Source organism: Maylandia zebra, linkage group LG18 (assembly GCF_041146795.1).
Source record: "Maylandia zebra isolate NMK-2024a linkage group LG18, Mzebra_GT3a, whole genome shotgun sequence".
Lineage (NCBI taxonomy): Eukaryota > Metazoa > Chordata > Actinopteri > Cichliformes > Cichlidae > Maylandia > Maylandia zebra.
This window is the reverse complement of record NC_135184.1, coordinates 17,233,494-17,242,587: the sequence shown is the minus strand read 5'-3', so window position 1 is coordinate 17,242,587 and position 9,094 is coordinate 17,233,494.

Genomic DNA, 9,094 nt, shown 5'->3' with positions numbered 1-9,094 from the left:
AGAGAACTGGATATCAGCTCGTCTCACAGCTGCTATCCAGACTAGACGCCTTCGTTTGGTAACATCGATACACGAGCTGCCTCATGTTGCTTCCAGGTTGGGAAAGAATGAAAAGATAAACCCTTTTCAAGCTTATTCTCTTGCCGGTCGTGCGATCGAACATTGCAACCGACCACACAGCAAATACGAACCATGGCTGTTGTGTGTGACTTCGCTCCCTTTTCACTTGCGCTAGACCCCCAAAATGGCGGATCGGGCCAAAATCCTTTCCACGCCCACCCCCGTGACATCACGCTCCAAAGCCCTATACAATTGTTGCAAGAGCTTGATCCACATAGCTGGCAATAAGTCGGACTCATTCCCAGTGGGTGATGGGCTTTGCCAAGGCTGCCCTTTGCCACCGTTTCTGTTCAGTTGCAAAATGTTTCCACTTGGGTGGTCTCAGGACATCGTCTCTGCTTTTTGCAGATGATGTGGTTCTGTTTGCTTCATTGGGTGTTGGCCTCCAGCTTGCACGTGAGCGGTTTGCAGCCAAGTGAATTAGCACTTCCAAGTCTGGGGCCAGTTGGTCCTCAGCTTGAAAAGGGTGGACTGCCCACTCCGTGTCAGGAAGAAGGTATTGCCCCGAGTTGAGGAGTTTAAGTATCTCAGGGTCTTGTTCACGAGCGAAGGAAGAGGGGACCAAGAGATCCACAGACGGATTGATGTTGCAGCTGCAGAGATATGGACGTTGTCCCTGTCTGTTGTGGTGAAGAGAGTATTGAGTGTAAAAGCGAAGCTTTCGATTTAGCAGTCTATCTACGTCCCTACCCTTACCTATGGTCATGAGCTCTAGGTAGTGACAGAAAGAATGAGATTGCGGATACAAGCTCAGAAATGAGCTTTCTGCGAAGGGTGGCTGGCCTGTTCCCCCAGACAAACTGGAGGAGGTGGCTGGGGAGACAGAGGACTGGGCTTCACTGCTTGGGCTGCTGCCCCTGTGAACTGGCCCCGGATAAGTGGAAAATGGATGGGTGATAAATTGATGGATAAAATACACACACATATACATACACATGCACATACGCACACCCACAAACATAAGAAAACAAAGGAAAAAAAACATTTATTTCTAACATGCTTTGCCATTTGTCAGAGATTTACAGTTAACAAACAGTCAGGTGAATAAACGACACTGAGACACTTGATACTGATAACGTGCGGCACGGGTGAAACTCAGAGAGTAATCACACCTAGCTGCAGTATTCGTTTATTTTTATAGCAGAAGCAGGGTGGGACAAGCATAGCAGTAGATTATCTTTGTTGAGCTGTTCAGGAAAAGTCCAAATCGGTAGTCAAGAGTCTCAATTCTTAGCATGTTTTTTCCATTTCCGACCCATGGGAACAGTGAGTGCAGGACTTTCTGTCCAGTAGTCCATAACTTGAACTCTTGTGGTAGGTCACTGCCCCATATCGAGTCGTGGGGTTGTACGTTGTCTGTGTCTCTTTTTCGTCGTCCAGTTGAGCGAGTTGATCCAGGGGTGATTTTGAATGTGTGATCCGACACCAGAATGGGGGCACAAAGTCCGGTACTGTTTGGTGGCAGCATGAAATAAGTTTTTGGGCCACACAAGTTCGAGCTTTGTGATAAAAGATTTCTAGTTTTAAACATATACTAGTACACTCAATGCTTAATAGTCTTGAGGTTCTTATTGTCACTGAGAATAGCAATGTAGAACTGCAGGCTCTTGTTCTTGTAAACTTTCAGAGAAACACAAAGACTTTACATCAGAACAGTACAGCAACAGTACTTTTAAAGAAAAACACTGAAAACTACATCTTACAAACACAGCAATTAAGGACAAACCACAGCTTGGTTGCCATGATGATTACACTACAGCTGTCTTGAAAGCTTAACATTGTGTAATGAATCAACTTAACATTAACAGTCTGTTGATTCATTACACAATCTGGTCACCCAATTTTGATGTTATCAGTCCATTGAATGGGTGTTGTCAACAGTAATTAGCCCCATAGATATAAACCAGTATGGACTGTCTACACCTAATACGTGTTATCATCCACTGAATGAACTGAAGCAAGTGTTCTGGTTCAAAACTATAATTATTCTAAGAGACCACTCCCTTTAAGCTGATACATCAGATATATATTCATTCTTAGGTGTGGTGGCAAAATCTAAACCCTTATTCTGGAATGGGTACACACTGGTTAGATCAATTCAAACAACAGTAACCTCCATAATTTGTCCACTGTTCAACAATAAATAAGCATTCTTAAGCATAAGAAGCATACTCTACACAATTTTTCCTGTTCTTAGTCAAGGAAAACCCAACTACAGTGTGCATCAGTGACAGCTGACATGCTCTGCAGATCATCAGCCTATCTCAAGACTAAACAGACAAACATTTGCAAGCGCTGAAAGTTTCCCATTCGCTAGAATGGAAACCGGACCAGCCTAAAGAAAACCCGCAAAGACCCAGTAAGAACAGGCAAGCTATTGTCATGATCAAAGTCTGCAGCTTTTGCTGTGAAGAAGCAAGATGCATGAAACCTCACGTAACCGTCTGCAACCAGTGATAAGCCCACTCTTTCATATTCAGCGAGCTGTGTTTTCTGCACCAGATCAAACTGTTTAATCATGAATAGTTTTCACTTTCCCTTTTAAAATATGGAAATTATAGTGATAAATGCAAACACTGGTAACATTTAAAGCAGTAATGTGCAACTTTGAAAATAACCGTCACAAATGCAGTCCTTTTTTCTTCTTCTCCCTTTCTAATAGCTGCTGTAATACTTTTGTATATGTTTAGTTAAATTCTTAAAATATGTGACTGAAACCCGGTATTGCCACATCATTAGTTGTACAGTCACATTAACCTATTATACAATCATTTTGTGCTGCATTGTTATCAGAAAGCATAAAGATCTCACTTCTTTTGCAAAATTACTTTTCCAGACCACTAAAAATGAATGCTATTGCCACAGTTATTGTAACAGTTATGAAAATGGCAGAAATCATTCATTTCATCACCTTTAAATGGAATATTTACAATTGTATGTGCAGGTCAAACTGCAAGATTGCTTTATTTTGTTCAGTCAAGGATGCAAGTTGTACTAGAGGACTCGGGTGTTTTACTTGCACCATCCTGCAGATGGCAATATAGCAAGCTAAAGGCCCCTTGCTCGGATCACCGTGGTTCCTTGCATTAAGAAAACATACTTTGGCAATTTCCAAATGAAAGTTTTTCTTTACCACTTTTGAGCAAAGAAATTGCTGTACGGACATACACATTCATGTGTCCTTGATAAGGGTCGTTTCTTTTCGAGTGCATTTCACTGTCCTTGATTGCAGTGGAACTAGGCCAAACAGGGCCAGGCAATCACAAAGCTGTCACACTCATGCAGCCTTTGTGTGCTTTGGTAGTTTTCAGCTATGGTGATTACATATTGATATTTCTTGGCTGCTGCTTTATATTACTTAAAAGAGGAGTTTGTGGGTTAGATAGAACTAATGGAGCTGAACTGATGCACCTCCGACTCTGGCCATATTTGTCCTGTGACTTACAGGCAGCAAAGAGGTAATATTTTATATGCAAAAAATATTCCCGGATGCAGAAAATTAACAATAATAACACAGAAGTCTGCAGCGCTGTCAATTCCCACAGATGATTTTAGCACTGTATTACATCTCAGAAAATGCCTAATTTGTGACATTAAGACAATAGATGATGGTATGTGGACAGCTTCTTGGTTGTGTGGAAAAGGCTCATGTGTATCCACTCATGTGGGAGGTATCTGCATAGCACTGTTAAAAAAAGTTTACTGTATGAGTTGTCTTTTGTGGTAAATTCTTGTCTGTCATAAAGAAGATTCTATGTTTATAAATTTGAATGAAGTTAAGCTTTCTGCCCATACATAATGCATCTGTAAAGCCTGAATAGAATCTATATTTGCTGCATGTAGACTCACCAACTACTTTATTTGGTGCACCTGTTTAGCTCTTCATTAACAAATATATAATCAGGTGGCAGTTACTAAGTGCATTTAGACGTGTATAGACATGACCAAAACAACCTGCTGAAGTTCAAACCCAGTGTCAGAATGAGGAAGATAAGTGACTTAAATTACTTTGAATAATTGAATAATAATCATAGTTTTTTTTTTTTGTGTGTCCCGTTTGGATCTTTAGCCATCAGAATTGTTGTCTTAAGGCCAAGAAAGATGCCAAGTGGATTTATTTTACCAAGTGGATCATCATGGCCTTGCCATATTGGTCCATTTGATTGACCTTTATTATAATTATGAATTTATTTTATTTTCAGTTGCTACAAACGGGACAGACATGACTGGGGGATAGGACAGGGAGAAAGAATGAAAGAAAGAGAGGGAGAGAAAGAAAACCAAAGGGGAGAAGAGACGGTGAGAAGGGGGGGAAGAAAGAAAAAGAAAAAAAACCCCAAAAAACCCCCCAAAAAACCAAACACCTGGATCACCTGTATGGAGAAAAAAAAACCAGAAGAGAAAGCAAACAACAAAGAGCAACATAATAAAAAAACGGCACCATCACAATAAACTAGCTAGCAGTAGATAACAGTAGATACTAAATAATAAACGATATTGTGCAGCACGCAAGATAGACAGCGCACAATGTGCTTTGAGGCAGCAGCCAAGAAAGCTGTAGTCCGCGTCTGTGAACACCCGTGTGTACACCTGTGTGCATACCTGTGTGGATCAGCATGCTTGTATTCCAAAGGTTTCTCCATGTAATGATCTTCTAGGGAGTGTGGGGAGCCACAGCCCCGTCCACCAGGGTATGAAGCAGGTATGGAGGAGATCCAGGCCCCAGATATCCAGAGGCCCCAGAGTACAAGGACCCGAGGAGGACCACCAAAGGGGGGGGAACCGTGCCACCCTCCTGGGAAGAGCTGAGTAGAGCCCCAAAGGAGAGGTCACCCCGCAGCTACGGAGCAGAGGCCAGAGGGGGTTGCAGTGGCGTGCCCGCGGGCTCTGCCGGCAGCCAGCTGTGCCAGAGAGGTCCGAGCTTCAGGCCCAGAGGCCTGAGGGCATCCCACCCCCCGAAAGGGGCCCAGCCGGGCCACAGGCGTAACCCTTCTCTCTGGGGTGGAGGCAAGCGGACCACCTCCTTATCTGCAGTAGCAGGGAGGCCCCGCATCCCAGACCCCAGTCTGACAGCCAGCACCTCCTCCCAGCCCCCCAGCCCTGATGGCTAAAAAAGAAAAAAAAAAAAGAATAATAATCATAGTTGTTTTCGTCAGATGGGCTGCTCTCACTGTTTTGGAAACTGCTGATCTGCTGAGATTTTCCCGCACAACCCTCACTGGTGTTTACAAAGAAAGTTCAAAATGCCACAGGTCAAAGATAAATGGGTAAATGGCTTTGAGCAGAGGAACGGCAACAGTAATTCATATAACCACTTGTTACAAGGTATGCAGAAGAGCATCTCTGAATACACAGTGCATCAAAGCTTGGAGCAGATGGGCAACAGCAGCCACTCCTTTCAGCTAAGAACAGGAAACTGAAGCTATAATCACACAGCTCACTAAAACTGGACAATAAAAGATTGGAAAAACAAATAAAGTATCCATGTGGTGTGACATCTCAAATGTTGTTTAACTATGAAAAAATTTCATTTTGAGTCACACAGCATCATTATCAAAATGTCCTAATATATTCTACCCAGTCCTCTGCAGTCAGTGAATGTGGATGCAGAGTATGGCTTTACGTGATCAGGTAAAGTTTGTGTTAAGTGGTTCTTTTGTAATCTTTCTTCACTACTTTGATGTCCATGTTGGCTTGTTGTATCCCATCATGGACATTAATTTCTCCCTACCCTCAGTGGCCATCTCAATTAATTCTTTTAGAACACAGTTATACCTCGAATGGAGCTTTCATCTCCAGCTTGTGTGTGTGTGTGTGTGTGTGTGTGTGTGTGTGTGAGTGTGTGTGTGTGAGAGAGAATTCATGTGAGAAAAAAGAAGAACTAGTGGCACCCAAGGCAACATTTTCACTGAGTGTAATTCTTTTGAGGATAATTTATTCCTGCCTTTAAGATGTGGAAAAAAAAGTTTCCTTTTCTGGGGGGCATGCAATATTGATTTCTAATTAAAAGCAGCATACTATTGCTGAAATTGGCAACTATTAACTTTTAAAGTGACTTTAAATGAAGCTAATACCACAAAATAACTACAGTGCTGGAACAATAAAGATTCTGATTTAACCTACTCACCCCCAAAAGTTTACAGCTTTGTGCAAGGAAACAAGGATGGAAATTAGGACTTAAAGAAGTTAACCACTTCTTAGAAAGTCTGGCTGGCTGAAAGTGCTGATCACCAAATTGTATGTGCACAAGCTGTGCCACCTTTGTTTTGTCTACAAGCAGAACACCATGACAGGCACCAACCACCTTGCAGCTGCATCTCAGTGCAGAAGCTTCAAGAATGCAGGTGCTGAACACCACCACGTGGTCATCAGTTGACAGCTCAGCACCTCTCTTCGCCTGAGCGTCCAGAACATATGGCCGCAGATCTGATGATACAATTACTAAATCAATCATCGACTTGCGGCCTAGGGTGTCTCGTGCCACGAGCACTAATGGACACCCTTATGTTCAAATATGGTGTTTGTTATGGGCAAACTGTGGTTTGTACAAAAGTCTCTGAGTAAGATGATAGAGTCCCCAGGTGGAGCACCTAAAAGCATGAGCCAGGCCCAGGGAGGGTGCCCAAGGAGGATGCCAATTACCGAGAGTATGATGGGCGGTCCTTAGTCAATAGAGCCCGACCTGGCACATCCCGAAAAAGGGACACTGGCTCAACCTCCTGTATGCCCACCACCTGCAGGAGGTGCTGTATGGATCAGGTGCAGTGTGTGCTGGCTGGAGATGTAACATATAATATAATTCTAATAATAATGGCCCAACATATTGCTCCAAAACTGTTAGCACCCCCTTACTGCAGTTCTATGTTTCCTTTGCGGTCTCTGGACCTAACCACCTGATGCGTCATCTGCCTCAGTATAGTCTACTCACATGTTTTTTTCACTTCCTGCAAGATTTTTTTCTTTTACACTGAGAAATAATTTTTTGCAGGTGGGAGGATTCTCAGCTTTAGTGACCAGTGCCCCCTTTGCCCCCTTGAGGATATACCCACCGTATTGACGTCATTGATTGGTGCAGTTTTGAGGACTGGCGCTGCAGCCTGTTGTAGTGAATGAAGCTGGTATCGTTTCACTGACTACTCATTTCCAGCCTGTGTGATAACGCACAAGGTAAGACGAAATGTATTGTAATTAGCTCAAACGAAAGACAAAATTCTCAGAAATGTAAGTCTAAATTGTGACAATGTTGACTTCCATTTGTTATGAAAACCACCAAACCTGTAAAAGTTTATTTGCAACTGGTTGACCTGCTGGGCTGGGAGACAGGCGCTGAACGATCTTTAGATGCTCTTTGAATAGCATTTGAATAGCATGCAAAAGTTTAAGTGAAACTGAAAAATGGTGAAATTCATACAGAAAGACTGGATGATTTTTCAACACTAATATCACAAAGATTCAGCTTTTCATCACTCGTTAGGGGTGCATTTTCCTTTTATCTGATTTCGGTTAGGACATATTCCATCCCACCGCCGTCCTGCTTAGATAAGCGATAAAAACATAAATGGATATAATTCTACAAGCTACACTCCATTTAAACTTACCTAATTTACCCTAATGAATTACCCTTAGTGCTTCTAAATGATGCTATCCGTGTTTGTTCAAACCACCTGCCTTATCTCTGAGAGAAGAAAAAGGGGGGAAGCATGGAGAAGTTTAACAGTGCAAACTCCTCTCTGTTCTTAGGTGAGTAAATGTGCGGGAGGTGATCGTTTGAAGCTCCCAAAAAATCAGTGATAAACAAGACGGGTTTGCAGTTTTGTGAGCTAATAAAGCGTATATAACGGTGCGCCTCTGTGAGGTTTGCGCCTTTACGCACGGAGCTGGATTATAATTACTGCTTTTATCCGGCCGTGCCTCAGGCACATCTGTGATCTGTTAAGGACAGTAACTTGAGCAATACTTGAGCTGCAGGAGGCGGCTATATTTTGATGATGTTATTTTGATGTACTTTGGATTTGATGAATCTCTGCTGATCCATCGCTAAATTTGTCTTTTCACGTGTTCCAGCCGTTTGCAGTTTCACAAATGAAAGGTACACACGCCAAATTATGTATTGTCACTGCATTCATATTAAAATAATAATTAATGAATAGTTTATGGACATTAATTATTTTTATTTTATTTTCGAATAACCTGATGTAAACCTTAAACGTTACACACTGTAGGTTTTTGTAGCACAACTGCCATCTAGCGTCAGACTGTTGTGCTTGACATGAACAGTAAACATCAGGATTGCATGAACACAACCACTATTATTATTGAGATTGTTTTAATTGCACATATTAAGGTTCGCAGAGAAAAGTAGAGCAGTTCTGCAGTGTTGTTCACGGGTCTGTTGGAGATGTATTTTCCTGATACACCTTATTTATTGACCCTGATTTCATCTATTGATTTAGACCTGTCGGTCACTATCTGATTTTCGTTGCTGAAGCAGAATGGATGCATGAAAAATGGGAGTGCTGATGATACTGGCAGCTTATACAGGCATGTAAATACACAGGTCCTCCAAATATTTTACGATGCTGAAAAGAATTACACAGCCATGCATTTTGTTATTGTTTTATTAGTCCCCTCTGACACAAGCTTATGAAAGACATAATTCCATATATGTATATGAAACAGCTTTTTTTTCAGTTGAAGAACATTACATGTGTATAATTAATCTTACATTTATAATATAAATCATTGTCAATGTTTTAATGTGACAAAATTCAGGGTCTCTCTCTAGATTTATTCCATGTTACTGTTTAAGTTCCTTATTTACACATCAAATGTCATCATTTGTTTGAAATCTATCTACTTTACATCCAGATGTTTAATCAAAACATGTACTAATTATACCAATTGCTTGTTTTTCTTCTATGAGCTTTTTAAAACTTAAATAGTGAAATACTTCAAAATAGTAAAAAAAAAGTAT